This window comes from Platalea leucorodia (genome assembly GCF_965183815.1).
Source record: "Platalea leucorodia genome assembly, chromosome: 6".
Taxonomy (NCBI): Eukaryota; Metazoa; Chordata; class Aves; order Pelecaniformes; family Threskiornithidae; genus Platalea; species Platalea leucorodia.
Window position 1 is genome coordinate 7059370 of NC_138828.1, and position 18042 is coordinate 7077411.

At 39.6% G+C, this 18042-nt stretch overlaps 1 protein-coding gene across 7 annotated transcripts in view; it reads right to left on the reverse strand.

Moving 5' to 3' along the window:
- Positions 1-17451, reverse strand: part of TRPC3 (transient receptor potential cation channel subfamily C member 3) — a gene marked incomplete at its 3' end in the record, with an annotated part of 62385 nt that extends 44934 nt beyond the window's left edge. For 2 of the 7 annotated variants that reach the window (XM_082316118.1, XM_082316119.1), the window contains exon 1: positions 604-683. Of the gene's footprint in view, positions 1-603; positions 684-12144; positions 12220-16869 lie in introns of those variants that run through there. The other 5 variants (XM_082316121.1, XM_082316123.1, XM_082316120.1 and 2 more) reach the window with 5 other exon arrangements.
- Between the last annotated feature and the right edge of the window lie 591 nt (positions 17452-18042).

Consider the following 18042-nt stretch of genomic DNA (forward strand, 5'->3'; position numbering starts at 1 on the left):
AGGGCTCCCGGCGGCGGCGGCTCTGCTCCTCTCCTCTCCCTGTCATCATCCCTCGCTAGGACACCATCGTTACTGAGGCAGAGGGGGCGAGCCGCGGCGGAGAGCAGCAGCCGCCTACCGCAGCGGGCGCTCCGGGGAGGAGGGGACGCCTCTCCCCCCCACCTCCGCCCGCCCAACGACCGTCTCGGCCCGGGGCGGGGAGGGCGGGGTGTGAGGGGGAGGCGCCGTGGCCACAGGGCCGTTACCGGTGTCCCTCCGCCGCCCCTGCTGAGGTGAAACCCGCCGCCGGCACGCCTGGTCTGCGGGTACCGGTAGCGCCGCTGCTGTGGGGAGTCCCTGCCAGGAGGCAGGGAGCCCTTCCAGCGGTGCCCGCCGTGGTGCGAGCCCCGAGGGAAGCCGGGGCTGGTTTGCTCAAGGAGTCACGGCGGGAGGCTGCCACCAGCAAGGGGGGTTTCCTCAAAAGGGCCCGAACACAAACGCGGTGCACAGCCCGCTCAAAGCCGCATGCAGCCCGGTCGTTCTTTTGAGAAATAGTCCGCCCTACGCTGCAAACAGTTGAAGTTAAAATTTTCGGGTAAAAAGAGACTCTTTTGACTGGCTTACCAATGATAAAAGTCAGTCAAGATTTCCAAAGTGTTCCAGGTGTCTGCCCGAGACTTGACTGGTTTAATTCTGCATGCTGTCAAACTAAAAAAACAGTGGGAGGATGTTAGGACGCTCATTGCATGTAATCAGAGCTAATTATACTCTATAGATCTCAGTCACAAAGATTCTTGCTGTACGGAGACGTATTACCTCTTTTATTATTATGAGATTTTTGGTGCGTTATGCCATAGGGAAAATTGTTCTATGACAAAACTGCAGCCCCATTAAAATTGAGGCAGAGTATGTGTGTTTTTGTACCGAGTATGCAGAACAGTAGGTACACAGAGACTACATGTGTTAATTTATATATACAATAAAGCTATTCCTTTGTCTACACACTGCTGAGATGCCATTTTTCTCTTGCTTTAAACTTTTTTAAAGCATTATGTGGCTATCAGTATAAATTTGCATGAAACTATTCAAAAACACAAGTCCTACCGAAATTGAAATTCATGTAAGTTTTCCAATTACTTCAGAGAAAGTGGACTTTAAACCCAGGTATGACTGCTGAGGTAGAATTCTCACCGCCGAGCATCATTAAGTGGCCTCTTAGTATGAAACGCTCATTACCTCACACTGTACACTGTTTTCACTATCAGCCGTGGTTTTGCCTTTGTTGTTTTCCATGTGTACAAAATTCATACTCACAAAGCACAGGAAAAGCCAACCAGGAGTTTCACAGAGATAATTCACTCAGCTACAGCTTTGAAGAAAGCATTGGGTTTTGTTTTCGTCAGTTTAATTAGTTTGCGTCTTTAACTATTTAGGGAAGTGGGTTTTTAAGTCTTTCGTCACATGCAAAAACCCATTGAACTTCAGTGGAATTACATACATGCCAGAGCAAATTTTGCTCTCCAAGAAACTAGCATATTGTGTAGCTATTGTAACTTTGAAGTACTTGGGCTTACTCGTTTAGGACAGTCTAGGTGTCTAACCTAATTATACATACTCTATATCAGTCATGTATGTTAGAGCAGAGCCATGCAACAACCTGTTTGCATCAAACCTTGTATGCTTGCAGGGGCCCTCTGACTTAAAAAAATTACACTGCTCATATTGTATTCCTTTTTCAAAAAAAAATCCTCTGCTATTACAGCGGGCTACAGGAATGGACTTTCAATTGCCTCTAGAATTTCCCTTGAGAACAAAACATAAAAGTACAGCTGAAAGTAGATGAGAAATGCTCTTGCTTCCCAAATGTATGTTCAGAGGAAGGCTTCCACATATCAAGGTTTATTTTCTTTTCAGAAATAGATAAAAGAGGGTTTTAATATTGGTTCTTAGTTTCAACAAAGTCACATTCTTGCTTTTTTTGTTGCGCTTGAATTTGAATTACTGTTCTATGGGCTGTGTTTTTCATGATTTGGGTATTGTCTGAGTAGAGATTGGTTTGCTGTTTCTACAATGAAAGGTAATGACTACTATCTATTCAGGTATCCAAGTCACTGGTAATACTTCACTTGGAAGTCATCCTTGCAGAAGCCTTCATGATACATCCCTCCATTTCGAGGGGTAAAATGATGATAACTCTCCAAGTAATTACAATACTGTATATTACAGGATATATTTCATGCCATAGAACTTTCACTGAAACTGTTTCTGTAGTTTGCTTCTGAGAATGCCATGTGAGACAGTGCCAAAAAAACCCTTATTAAAGTCATGGTATGGCACTATAAGCGCTGTGTAGAAGGCCACTTTTTCTACTACACAATACCCCTGCAACATGGACTTCTGACAAATCTGATTCCCCTCACTGCCTATGTGAGAGAGGAAATGCCAGCCACATTTTTCAGGGAAGTGAGCATTCCTTCTTGATACTGAAGGAAAATGATAACATAAGAAAAACTGACCAAATCCTTTTTTCTTTCTCATCATACTGTTACAAAGCCACCAAGCTGAAATACATGGTTCCTAATGTTCATTTAGATTAAGTGCTTTTCTTCATCCTGCCCTTCCTGCTTTACTTGCTTTCTGGTCAATTTTGGCTAGCACTTGCTTGCATTTGAACTCTACAGCACAGTAATAGTGGGGAAATTTTCCCCTTTGTTTATTTGAAGGAGATCCTACCTGAAAAACAGCCGGGATGGCGACAAAAGAATCCATTACAAATCTCAAATGTACTTTATATGGTTACAGTCTTAGAAATACTTTGTATTTCAAGCTGAAATGTGGAGGGAAATAATCTCAGTCACAATAAAACTATGTCTAGAAAATTTACCACAGTTTGAAGTATCAGGCTGCTACCAGAACACAGTATCAGAAGAGGGATATGAGAATCCTTGTCTGATTAAACTTCAGCCATCACTGCCTTACCTGGCAGTAAGAATTTAAAAATCATTGCTGTGTCTTGGTGGTATGGTTGAGGCTCCAAGGTGCCATATTCAGACAAATAAAATGCATGAAGCTACACTTTTGAAACACCAGAACAAGCGAGAAACCTAATAGTAGTGAAATGGCACCTTCAAAATCCGAGGCATGGCCGAATGTTCTCAGGAAGGGATTTCTGTTTATGAGTCATTTACACATTTTTGAAAACGTTAATAATTTCAATAATGCCAATGTTCCAAAATCATTTTTCTTCTCAAAAATATTTAATGCTATCAAGTATCAGATAGATGTCAACATAGCCAAACTGCAGAAAGCAAGGGAGAAAGGATGAGTAGATTTGAAATATCAGGCAGAGCAATACAGGGAACCTCGTGCCGTCTGTTGTTTCAGCTGGTTAAAGACTTTACAGTCAAAGGCTGCCAATCTAGTACATTTTGTGAATGCTGACTTGAATTTACAGGGTTTTGAAGTGATGTCATTTTAATTTAGGAAACCGCTTCCTGGAAGTTGCTTAGACAGGAGTAAAATAATGAAAGGTATACTACTATGAGGACAGAGACTGAACAGAAAAGCCTGAAAGATTTACAGCAAATAGTGAAACACAGCAGATACAGTATTATATTACTGAAGGTGCTAGATTATTCTTCATGCTCTTGTTTTTTAGGACATGGATTTAATGCCATAAGTATTTCATGTCCGAGTTGGAATTGCAGCCAGAATACAATTCCTCATTCTTTTCACCAGACCGGCTTGATCAGGACAGGATGGAATTAGATTGGAACAGGGGTTTGTTCATATGGATCGATTACTCTCTGGTGGAATTTTTCTGTCCCTCTCAAAATTATGAGAAATACACGATTCAGATCTTAAAATTTCTATTGGCAGTATTCTTCAGCTGGAAGGGAGTGATCAAAACATAGCTTTTCTAAATTGAAATAAGGTGTCTAAAGAACCCACAGCAATTTCCTTGAAATATTGTCAAAAACATGAGTTCCATATTTCTCTTTCCCATTTTTTTCAGCTTCTTTAAGTTAGGCAAATGAATGGAGTAAAGATCTGAACTATGAAAACAGCACAGCTGGCAGTATACAAAAATATCAGGAAATACTTTCAGATTCTTAGACTGAACTAGCATAGCAGTAATACCTTCCAGATCTATGAGGCACCTAACTGAGTGGATATGCAAATCAGTAAGACTGTGACAAGTGATGGGAAAAAAGGTCATCTAATAAATAATGCTCTGGAGTTTTCTCTTACCAGAATTTCTCCAAGAGGTACATTCCAACAGTGTTAATTTGAAAATAAATCTAACCTGCTTGTTGAAAATTGGATTGTTGACATGAAGACCTTCTTGTTGAAACTAAGTGATTTAGATTTAAGAATCTGCAATATCCAAGAAACTTCTAGTAACAATTTCCCTTGCAGAACAACCTTGTATGTCATATGATTATGCCAAATGATTATTTTTCTGCTTTATAAAAAAGTAAGAGTATCTTCTCTCAAGAGACAAAACTGTTTTTTATTTGCTTGAAGTGACGGGTGAAGAGAGGCAAAAAGACACTCATGGTAATGCTAGAAATAGAATCCAGGTCGTGCAGTACACCAAACCCTTCTCTAACGTGAATGTGTGCTACTTTCATGAAAATTGGGAAGTTGGTGGGAATAGCAACAGTGTAATGAAAGCAAAATTGGCCGCCTTTGCCTCATACTGGGAATTTGCCTACTTGCCAAGAACCCAGTGTTTTCAAGGACATTTAGCTCCTACATCAAGGACTTCTATGAAAGTCTAAACAGGTTAATCAGCATGAAGAAAAAAGAAGGAGTGATGTGATGTCACTGATCTGTAAGCATATCTCAGCGTCAGAACTAATATTATGGTTTAAGGCTTTTAAATGAGATGAAAAGATAAATTCCTGAGACTCGAGCCTGTAATTTCACGCACACTGTGCAGCCGTTCAGGCCCATGCAAAGTGAGTGGGTATAAAATACTGTCAAATCACCTACTGGAAACCAGGCCCTCAGAGCTGTGTTGCAGTTGTATTATATGGTCTACTTTATGATATTAAGAGGCTACTGAAGTCTCCTGCCAATAAAACCATTACGTAGATGCTAGCCACATTTTCAAAGGTCTGCAAAATGTCTATCTAGACAAAATGGACAAATACTCTTTTTTTTTTTTTTTGCATTAAGTGGCAACTGTGTGTACATTTATATATTTGCACATGTTATTTCCTTTTTTCTAAGGCAAGCCAGATATGTCTTTAAGCAAATCCAATGTCTTTGCACATTTTTGAACAAATCCACAGGATCCTGTGCCTACGCCAATTAAGTTTTATTCCTCTCCTTTCACTCATACTAGTAGAAATTAGAAGTTAACGGAAGTGCTACTAGGAAAGGGACTACAGAATCGATTCCCTTATCTGCACATTACCCTGGGGACTGTATGTAGCTTATAAACTTTAAAAAGTATACTTTCATAAGATTTGCTTTGCTTATCATTTATATATATAGGGCTGGATTTTCTTCCTTAAATTATTTTTCCTGTCCCTGTGTCAGTCAATACTCCTTGAAAATGCAAACATGGATCTTAGCCTATTGCTGAGTGCTGGCAACCATGTGATAAGTACATTTATTGTCACAAGACAACATCTTTAACAACTAAGTTTTCTTTTTGACAGTGCTTCAAATATGGGTGGATGAATGCAATGCACCCTACTGTCCCCTTGCTGGTTGATAGAAAAATTTATCGCATGGATGTATTCAACGTTTCAACTAATGAGATTGAGAGTTGCAATGGATGTATGGAGTGCAGACTAGCTCTTATTTTAGCAAATTAGCAATGATTTCGGTCCTGTGCAAGTAATTAAGTCTGAATATATTTGGACACAGTTCAATCTTTCTCTAATTGGGGGAGCAGGATTTGAGTCACTGTGGGGATCAGAATAGGGGAAGCAGGACGTAATAAAAATAATAGCGAGAGACAAACGGGTCATGTCATGGATTAAAACAGTTCACAATGATTTTTAAACCCAGAAACAAGTGGATTTTTCACAGTATTTTGTGAATTGATATTGTAATATATTTTAACTTGTGGACACATTCTCCCTTTCTAGCAGAAAGAAATTTAAACAGCAGCTTACCATTATAAAAGACAAATCTGAGTGACAAGCATGGCTCCCTGAGGAGGAGAAAATCCTTCATCCTGGTTTGCACCATTCAAAGCTCCTCTGTCCAGGATGTCTGGCGATTTTGACTGAAAGATTACCTGAGTCTGTCATAGTTCAGAGCCTAAGTTTCTTAAATCGCATCAGAACCCTTGGATAAATACCATCTGGTACTAACTACTTGCCATACCTTAAAGCATTAAATTCCTCTTGTTGGAAGAGGAGGAAATACCACAGTGCACAGTGTTGATTGAAAATGTAATCTTCCCTTCCATGGGCTGCTGTGGAACAGGCGATAACACTCAACCGCAGGTGCTAACTATTTGAGTGACAGCAACTCAGTGGGTCATCCAAACCCGCTTCTTTGCTATACTGGAGGAACGGGCAACTACAAGGGGAGGAGAGTAAAAGAAGATTTTGCTAAGTAGTGTAGCTATGCTGTGAGTGGGAGTACATCCTGCAGAGCTCCCACGTCGTTTGTGGCCAAGTGAAAAAATGGTTCGGTATCTGGTATGGCAAAAATCATGTTTCCAGCTCTACCAAATAATTCTTACCCCTGCAACGTTTTGCTGTTCAGTGCACAGTGAAGCACTGAGCGCTTCGAATGTCATCATTCCCTAGTGACCAGGAGATAATGTTGGCAACTGGTGGATTAGTCTTAAGACGCTTGGTAATAAACTTCTTATGAAGAGGCCACATCTTATCTCTGAAACAAGATGCGCTCAGAGACATTCATTAGGAATTAATCAGAATCGATATGAGAGACACGGTGAAGCTATATACGTGTCCGATTAAAACAGCCACAAGATGCCAACAGCCTGCTTTTGCATAGCACAGAACGCATTTAACTCGTGCCAAGTTCAGGTGTCCTACAAGGCTGGGGATCCCACATACATGTTCTGTGTTATTAAATGAAAAAAAAATCCTATATATACGTTTGTTAGTTTTCCTGCCTTGTATGTAATAAAAGCCACTTTTCAGAAAAGGGAAGAGAGGAAATGCCAAAGTTTCTAGCAGTTGAGAGGTGCTCAGTAACAGAAAGAAAGAAAAAGGCAAACAGGATGTTTCTGTGAGAAGACGCTACGTTACTGGTAACAATCTTCTAAGTGACTGACAGGGAAAATGGGAAAGTGTGGAAGAAGGGAGACATGACAGTACTTATAAATTATTCCCTGAAGCCAATTTAAAATATAGTGAAGATGCAATATTTTTTTCCATGAAAATTAGAATAACTCTACTGTTGTTGGTAACAGGTAGATGTCCCATTCAATTAATATGTGTTTTGGGGAGGAAAATGGTTGCAGAGGTAAAAGATGAAGATGGTTAAAGAACTTCAGCGCTGCTGCCTTTCAGCAGTCTCTGTGGTACCCCGGCACGTGTGAGCAGGTGCTGACACAGAGGCATGGAGGTCAGGTTTCTGACTTCACTTTCCGACTTCAGGAAAGCAAAAATCTTTAAGGATATTGTCACTTTTTTTGTGAGTTCAGGTTAATGGAAACGTTGCAATCACTTTCAGCGGAGTTTGAATTTCATATTTGGCTTTTAATAAAAACAGTAACCCATGTTCATGAAAAGCTGGAAGAAATTTTCCCAGGGTTTCAGAACACAGCCAAATCCAGCTGGACTGGTACCTCAGACAAATTAAGAAGAAAAAGTAAATCTCAGGAGACCCTCATAGGTTGCATTAATTTTTAAAACACCCGTGTCCTGGTTTTTAGGAGTAAACAGAAACTACAGTTGCTACATTAAAACCCAGAAAATGAGACCAGAGATGCTTATTCAGCAGAAGAGCAGTAGAAGGCAAACTATTTTGCCATACGATGACAGACAGACATAAGGAAATGTCTTTCATGCAGAAAGCATTTATATGCCTACAAAAGAGGTATTTCCATCTCCCTCAATATTTTTCATTACATTACCACAGCTGCTGTGTGGAAACTGCCTGCAAAAATGAAGTCTTTGTCTAGGAATACGCCCCCCCCCGCCCCAGGCTTCTAGATTCAACCAACAGGGCTTTGATACCATTAGAAAGCTCAAATAAAATTTCATCTTAATAGCAAGAGGTAAACACAGAAAAATGGGAATACTGAGCATTAAAATTAGTCTATAAGGGAAAAGTGGTACAAACGGTTCTCTTATCAGATGAAACAGCTGTTGACAGAAATATGTGCCTGGCATATCAGAGATTTTGGAAAATTAGGAATCTGCACATTGTGGACTTGGATCTGGGCATGGAATTCATTTGAAGAGATCCAAAGATTATTCAAGGGCTTGTTAAAAATACACATGTAAATATACATCCTGGGTGTAAAAACAGTATGTTAAAAGACATACAGGAGTATTTTTAAAAATTGCAAAAATGAAAATGTGGCCAAAATTGGATTCTGAAATTAATAAAATCTCTTTTACATATGTAATTGTCAAAAAATAACTAACCTGCAGTATTAGATAAAAAAATTCCGAGATTCTCACACAAACTTTCTGTTTTTGAAATTACGTCATAAGCCATCAAAGGGGAACCCTTGAGCTCCTTAACAGTTGAGGCACTTTCACTTTAAAACAGGCTATTAGCTTTGTCCATTTTTGAAGAGTCCATTTTCAGATTCAGATAGTGCTTAACATAATTCAGTATAATTTCAGCAAACCTTTTAGCAAGAGCGAATCTGTTATGTTACCCATTCCGTCTGACGCTCAGAAATGGAAAGGATTGATTGCACGTGAGTATATGACTATCTGATAGTCATGGTGTCTCAGTCATACATGAGTGACAGAAATGTGTCTTGACTTCTCTGTTCTTTCTTCTTGACGCTTTGTAAGGAAGATCCTTGTATCAGATAAGAGACACCCAAAATTAGATAATTTGCATTATAAAAAGGGGAGGGTGAAAATTATTGTGAACACAAGCAAAGTTCTAAAAAGGCCAACAACGATACACAGACTTGTCCAAAAAGCAGTGAGAAACACAGGAGAAAATGAAAAAGATTTTGAGGAGGAGGCAACAGCTTGTTTTGGTCATCTTCAGAGATGACATCACCACAGAAAGGAGGTAGATATCGAGATGGAATGGAAGGAAGAAAGCATGAATGTGTTGGCATTTTCATCCTTTTCTCCCCGTGACACCCCCACAATTAATACAACCCAGCTCATTAGATCATGAAAGGACTGCTAGACACTTCCCTTAACAGTGTCTCCCTGTAGCCCTATTAGATTTCCCATTGTCTAATTATGCTGAGCAAATTAAATAATCAGCACCCAGTTTTGTGGAAGCCACAAATAAAATCCAGATAAAAGGCACTAAGATGTCCTTGACTTTTGCAGGAACTGAAAGATCCATATGACAAACTGAGATGTTAAACCTGACTCTTCATCCATAAAGAAAAATAAGTGGGAAATTTTGTGTATCAAGGCATATCATTAAAAAAAAAAAAAAAAGAGAAAAAGAGAAGTTCTACCCAAACTAGCCTAGATAAGAAAAATCTGCATTTTATAGTATCCATTTATTGTCTCTTTTCACGTACTTATCTTGAAAGTTTTTTCCTTCTGCTTCTTATACAGACATACAGTCACTATCTCACAGAGTCCCCTTTCCCCTGTTGCAGGGCCTTGGAGCACAACAGTACAGAACATACAATACAATCCTAGACTATAAATATATATATAAAATGTATCAGACACTATAGTGCTGCTTCTGACCTTACTTTCCAGTCCTCTCCTACTGCTCTGCCTTCTGATGCCTGTGTGTTGCCCAGAATACAAGATAGGAGGGTGGACCTAACCAACATGTCTGAGATGGTTTGACAAACCCTGATTCCTAAATTATAACCAAGGTGCAAGACAGCAAAAGGAAAAGAAACGTGAAAACATTGCAAAATATATGCCAGGCCCTCAAACGGTAAATGAAATCCTGCAGGAAAACAGCAGAGAACAAGAAAACCAAAATGTTATGCACAGAAAGCGATAAAAAAATAAATAGGCAAATTATATAAAAAGAAATAATGAAAATATCTTTCTGTGGTTTCTAGTATCTAACAACACACCAGGTTCCTTAGCCAACAATTCATTAGCATTTGTTAGGCATGGGTGAAAACTGCAAAATATTGAGATCTGAATTAGAAACTTTTCTCACTTCAGAAGTTAAAAGATACTCCTGTGCAGCAACAGAATATGATTCAAATGAAGGAAATTCAGTGGAGCACTATTGTAATGCTCTGATCGGTGCATGCTGTTTTGTTACACCAAGTAGCTGTTTAATAGAAATATCCTCTAATGTCTATTTAAATTCATCACTGATTTTTTAATACTGACGCAAAATTGTGGAGGTTTGTGAATACTGACGATTTGCTTAGCTGCTGAATTGGAGTAGAGTAGAAATAATAGATGTAATGAGAATGAATGTGAGGAGCATTGTACACAAAACCAATCGACAGTTCAAGAGAAACAGACCCATCAGAGCATAAACATAGCCTTAAATATTATTAAAACAGTACATTGAGTAATTCATGCCACTTGATTACTTTAACATTTGTAACCATATGGGACAAAGACTTGACATGAAGAATGGAATGGCTTTTGCACAATGGACTATTCAAACTGAAAAATTGGCCAAGTGCATGACAGGCAACTTGACTTCCTTTGAAGCATCTTGCATTTGCCAAGCAGAGTGGACAATATTGGACTTGATGGATCATTGGCTTAATGGAGCATGGCAGATCCTATGTTCCTATTAAAACTGACTGGCGGAGGGCATTGTTCCCAACACAAATTTGGTATTAAAAGTAAATGTATGTGTTCTTCTGAGCTTCTCTACATTAAAAAATTACAACTTGCCCGATTTCTGTTAAAACTTATTAATTTTATGCAGCCTGATTTTTTTAGTGCTGCACTCTGATTTACAGGTGACCTCAGAATAACAATAAATTATTATGAGACTGCATGAGAAGAAAAAGAGCTGTTCTGAAATCTAAAAGGGAATAGTGGTGTTGGTGAATTATTTTATATGTCACATTTCTAGCTTGCTTTGCTAGAACAAGATCAGGTGAGAGGAGGCTGTTTTTCTAAATTGCCACGTAAACAAACAAGTAAGGTGTTAAGATTTGTGCAGCTGAGAGATGTGGTGGTCTTGTGACACAAGAAGTACTTCTAGCTAAAATGAAGGGAATAGTCTTGGGAAACCAGAGATACAATTCAGTGATCACTGTCTTTATAATCTTTCAGCAAGTATAATGCCACAGACCTACTTAGCTCACAGCCATAAAACCTCTTACCAGAATTAGCCCAAAATTAAGAAATAAAAAACATTTAAACCTTTTTACAGGCAAAGGCAGGGCTGGAATGGATAAATATCTCAGAATTACATCATTCTCCACTGTCTTCTTTGTGGCAGGTCCACACCCTTAGAAGAAGGGCAAGGCAGGGCATCTAGTGTGGTTGCCTGGCTGCCAGTTAGCACTACAAAATCCTCTCCGTGATTTACAGGGACCTGTCTTGAAAGTAGGTGTTTTACCTGCTCCTCTCTCCTCCTTTGTTAGAAAGCTATTGCAGGACCTTACCTCTTTGTCCAAATAACTCATTTTCCACGGCCAGTCAGATGTTCAGATGGCTGAACACCATCCTTGTGGTCTAGTGACTACAAGCAGTAACACAGCACCATACAGCTGATCTGTGCATGTCATTTTTTCAGGGCACAAGCTACAAAACTATTGCAGTAATAAATGCAAAGAGCCTTTAAAATCCATCTACCTCCGAGTCATTTACATCATAATTATTAAATTACTTCAGAGCTCGGGTGAACATCCTGCAGTGAGCAGTAATAGGAGTGAAGGAGAGTACCACACTGCCTAACTTCTGGTATCTAATTTAAGTAATAAATTAAGAGTCTGTCTTCCTAGCTTCTTTATATATCAATGGAGAAAAGGAGTAGCTCCTCCAATTCAACTTGGTAACTCTTTTTTTTGTCAGAGTCAGTTAATTTTTTTAAAATTGAAACAGAAGAGAAGAATTTACAAACCTGGAGAGAAGGAGGTCAAAAGCTATCAGAGGTGAAGAAAAACCAGCTCCTGCTAATGGTGCTTGAACTTCAGCCACTAGTAAGTCATGCAGAACAGAAGAATAGAAGTTTTGCTTTTCCAGCTTTAGCTCAGTTTTTTTCTGTATTTTCACAGGCATATTAGAGGCCTATTAAGCACTTTGAGACATCAGCTGTACTGGAATCTATGGCTGGAAGTGCATTTTTAGATGTCAGAAGGGTTACTGTAAGATTTGCTCTGGCTCCTATTAGACTTGGACACTTCCTTGGGAGAAAGAAGCAAGAAAAACATAGGTAGAGGACGTGAGGAAGAAGATGAAAAAGAAACATATATCCTAGAGGTGGTATATGAGATTACCATATTCTGACAGAAAAGTCAGGAAAATGCTGATGGCATCTGGTTCAACGTTTGCATCTGAGCAGGGTATCTGTCAGCTTCAGATAAACGAAAGCTTAACAGCATTATGGCAAGTTCCAGGATGGAATGCACCAAATTATTTTTTTTTAATAGTGAAAGATCCAGAAAGGTGTTGGCCATTTCTAGTTAAGTCTGGTAATAAAAGCAAGCTTCCAATGACCAGTTTCTGGCTTTGTCGTGGTTTAACCCCAGCCAGCAACTCAGCACCACGCAGCCGCTCGCTCACTCCCCACCAGTGGGATGGGGGAGAGAATCAGAAGGGTAAAAGGGAGAAAACTCGTGGGTTGAGATAAGAACAGTTTAATAATTGAAGTAAAATAAATTAGAACAGTTAAATAGGCAAAGCAAAAACCGTGCACGCAAACAAAACAGAACAAGGAATTCATTCACTACTTCCCATCGGCAGGCAGGTGTTCAGCCATCGCCAGGAAAGCAGGGCTCCATCACGCGTAATGGTTACTTGGGAAGACAAACGCCATCATGCCCAATGTCCCCCTCCTTCCTTCTTCTTCCCCCAGCTTATATATACTGAGCATGATGTCATATGGTATGGAATAGCCCTTGGGCCAGTCTGGGCCAGCTGTCCTGGCTGTGCCCCCTCCCAGCTTCTTGTGCACCCGGCAGAGCATGGGCAGTTGAAAAGTCCTTGACCACTGTGAGCACCACTTAGCACCTATTTAGAGACAGCTTAGCACTACTTAGCAAGAACCAAAGCATCAGTGTATCATCGACATTGTTCTCATCCTAAACCCAAAACACAGCCCCCATACCGGCTACCAAGACGAAAGTTAACTCTATCCCAGCTGAAACCAGGACAGGCTTCATACTATTTTATAAGCTCTCCGAAAGACTTGAATGCTCTTTAAAAAGCAGCCAGCACTAAGTGGAGTGAACTGTACACATTCAGTACTTCAAATCTGAAACACCAGTTGTAAAGTGGCAATTATTTCCATCAGACCACTCACATGTTGGGTGGTTAGGTTTTTTTTGTTCCAGTATGTGGCTTCTTTATAATATTAAATTATACAATATATTTGCAAGCTAAAAACATTTTCAAACACCTTTTTTTTCTGGGCATTTAAAAACCTCAGTCTAGACTCCCAGTGACCATTCCGTTGCTGTTCAGAGCTGCACAGATAATGTAGCTGGATGGCATTTAGATGGGCAGAAAAAAAATGCCCTGATTCAGATTTCATCTGAACATCACAGCATATGGAGCCACTACAATGATTTTAGCTTCAAAATGCCATTTTTTATTAAGAAAGTGCTTCTGTCCTCCGTGTTTACTTAAGATAAACAAGATTTTATAGGGATAACAAAACACAGCTTTGCTTAATTGTGAGACCATAATTTATGATGGACAAGATTTAATCTCACTTCAGGTGCTCAAGAGTTATGTTTGAGTCTTGTCTGGAGAAATCTGGAGCAGGAAATCTGTTTTAATGCCTATTAAAAATCTGTTTCTGCACAAAACTAGTCCCTATGTACTTGCCCACTGTAGGACATGCATACTGAAAAGGAATCACACCTGCATTTGCTGATGACTGACTTCAAAGTAAAATGCTCTGTTAAATATGGAATTACTGAAATCAACAGTGACTTTCTCATGCTTTCATTTCAGAAACTGAATTCCTTACTTTTTTTTCCTTTCCCGCTTTTCTTTTTTTTTGCACAAAAGATCATTTTGGATTCCATTTTTCACCTTTTACCTAGCTTCTTACCACGTCCCAAGTACAAAGCTGCTTCTCCTTTTTATTCAAAGCTCGCAGGGTTTAGCTTCCTCCATCCTGGTAATACCACGCTCGGCCAAAGAGCTTCACTTGCAAGGAGTGACATGAACCTGATGAGTGGGCATTGCTTAGCAAGACAAGCACTTGCAGGCCCCTGAGCATAGTACAAAAAAGAGACCTGACTATATCTGAATTTTGTGCTTCTTGAAAGTGTTTTCATTTTAGGCCTTTCAACACTGTGCAGGTATTCGCTTGGGAATGGTCATGTTGCCAAACATACAGATGTTTAATGCTTACAGAGTGCTTTATTTTTTCAAAGAGCTTAAAGAACAGAAATAATTGCTATAGTGTACCCACTACTCAAAACGTTAAGCGAAATCTAAGTTCATAACAAGTTTAGGGCCAGATCATCTGCTCCGTGGCAAAAAAGGCTTGAAATTGCTTTCAACAGCAGGCATATCTGGCAGCTGTAAAGAGAATATGATCACTTCTTCTCTTTACAGCAGCCAGAGGAGACAGTGAGAAGGCATAAGCTGTCACAAATAACAACTTTCCTGTCACAGGACATGCAAGATTTTGGGAGAGGTGGAAAATGATGAGCAAAGTAGTAGCTTTTCACACTGATGACATCTTTGGCACAAACTTAAGTCATTTCTGCAAACCCTGATGATGAAAGTGGAGATAACAAAGAAGATTGTGGGTAATAAGCCAAGACAGTTGCACGAAGAGGTTGTTTCTCAAATTGCCTGGCCCGATGCCTTCTGCTCTCTGAATGTGTTTCTTTGGAGCATGTAGGTAAACAGAGTTACATCCCTTGATGCTGCATATGCCTGCAAACACCTCCCGTCTCCCAGAACATAGTTAAACCTAAGGTTTACTACAGCTTTCAGGTTGCAGGGATTTATGAGAAGCTTGCCCTCATCTGTGCAGTTCTGTGCAGACAGGGAATATGAGGTCTCAAGGGCTTTCCTTTTTATTAGAACAAAATCATTAGTTTTATGAGCTTTTAAGTAAAGCACTGGCAAAAAGCAAAAAATATTAGTTGATATAAAATATGCATACATCTTTATCTCTGCATGAGAAATTAAATTATTTTCATTCATTTTCAAGGATAAGAAATAACTTTGACATACATTTAAAATCGGCACAGGCTGGGGATAAGGAAAATAAAATGTTCTGTATGAGAGCTGATCTCAAGCAACCAAAATGTTCATTTCTCATTGATTCACAGCTCGGGAAAATATATTTGGGTCATTGCCCAGCTCCTTTTGCCATGAATTTGGATTGGCCATCTTGCTGCTGTATTAACAGCCACTGCTCTATTCCAGGGAACGCTTCTGGGAATACATTTTTGTATTGTGATTGCAATAACAGTAAATACAACTGGTGTTTCAGATTATGAAATACTGAATGTGTACAGTTCACTCCACTTAGTGCTGGCTGCTTTTTAAATGTATTTTCTCTCCTGTCTTTTTAGACAGTGAGGTCAACAGGTTGGCCAAATGTGTTGAGAGTTTCTTAGATTGTGGAAAATGCATATTAATATACATCCATTACTAGTGTACAAAATAACTTATAAATTATGCATTGAACTTTCTTACCTAGGAAACTACTCAATGACCAATTTAAGGTAATAATATAGTGTAGCAGGGGTTGATTATAGGATACCACATTTAAATGAAGATCTGCTTAGCTACAATAGGGGTCTCGGAAACCATAGAAAGGCAGGACTAGGTAAAATCACAGCCATCAATTCCATTCTCTGGGATCAAGTCCAGTAACTCTCACAGATGTTTGTATAGCCTGTTCTTAGGCATGTCCAGCAATGTAGATTCCACAAATTCTGTAAATAATCTCTTCTAGTGCTCAAATGTAGTCAGAAAGTTATTCCTAATATTTAAGATGGTTTTTTCCTTTGCCATAAAGAAAGTAGATAAATTCTTTTTCCGTTCTTGATGTCATGGAGAATAACAGTTGGTCACCATGCTTTTATGGCAATGTTTTACACATTTGAGGTCACCTATCTTTCTCCACATCTTCACTTTCCCATGCAGAAAAAATCAATTTTCTCAACTATTCTTCAAAGGCCTTATTTTCTAACCCTCTCACCACTTGCTCACCTCTCTAATTTATCCTAATCCTTTTCGACGCTGAGATTGGTACTCAAATAAGGAAGCATTATGTTCCAATTTAGGCCATATCAAGTTCCAAGTACAACAGAGTACCTCACTTTTACATGCTATACTGCTGTTGATACCTCCTAGAACAATTGCTGTTTTCCGTTTGGAAAGAGTGTTACATAAAAGCATTCCCTATGCCTATCATTTAGGCTGTTAATTAAAACATTAAATAAGCCCACATCCAGGTCTGACATAGTCAAGAGCCAACTTTGAAACTATTTTGAATACGAGCTTTCAATGCTTACCTAATAACAACATCATTTTGTCCAGTGTTTCTTAGTTTTCATGTGAGAATACCACTCACATCTTGATATAGTAAACCTAGGTCAACAGTCTTAATTAAAGTGAAGTTATACCATACTTACGGGTTAACCCTTACCTATTAGGCTGGGTGTTCCATCTATAAAATAGAAGAGCTGGACTTGCCTTGTATTCGTCGAGTCCATGTTGGTTGATTTTATCCCCTTATTGTCCTCTGGATGAATACAAAGTGAGTCCTCTATAATTTGTTCCATTATCAAAGCACCATTGGCTGGTCTGTAATTCTTCCAGTCCTGTTCTCCTGACCTATCTCTAGTGAATATTAAGAGGTAATTGGGAGCAGCAGGAAGGGAAAGTGAGCCAGAAACTACAGAGTGATGACAAAACAAGCAGGGGCAGTGACCTCGCCGACTTGGGTGCAGTCCCCCAGCACGGCAGGGCAGCTCTGGTAACACTCACCAGGTCAGCCACAGTCTAGCGGATTGCCAGGCAAGCCCGTAGCGATGGGGCAGGTCCAAGATCAAGCCAAGAAGTCACTTCAGTCATTCTGACCTAGTCTGACCTAGTTTGAGTGCAGCCATGGCACCTTAACGTTAGTCTTCTGAAGTTATAGTCCTCCCCATTTCTGAGAAAAAGTGCTTGCTGGGGAATTGCAGCTTTGCCTCATTCATTCTTCCTGTTCTGCCACAAGTCTTAGTGATGGGCTGAAATAATGTCAGTTGTCCTGATAATAAGAAATGCTTATTTCCTTGCCACTGTGAAGTAAAACAATAAGTTGCTTTAAGATAATATTTGCCTCTAACCACACTTAGACAATGCACTGAATTTCCACTGAGAGGCTAAACTAATGCTTTAAACTCAGCTCCATGGGTTATTTATAGATCCTCTGCTGGCTGGTGATAATGATCCTCCTCAGGCTTAAGTCACAGGCAGAATAATCCCCTGAATTTGAGACCTTTTATTAATCGTTCATGTATTTTTGCTTTGTGGGTGGAGAGCTACGTCCTACCTGCATGCTTGGATGCTATTAACAAAACACCTCAAACAGCGTATTGTATTTTTCCAAAGGAGTCTTACCTCAGAGAACAGGGACCTGTCGTACTTTGGCTCCTGCAAACCTAATCCCAAGAAACTGCACAAGCAGTGGGTTTTATCTTGAGAATATACTTGCTCAGAACCACCATTACTGTCTTCCACATGCCCATAGATGCAATGGTCAAGAGCAGTTGTCCCAAACCATAAAGTCAAGCAGCTGTGTTGTCTGAGGTATTCAACACCGTAGAATACTGAA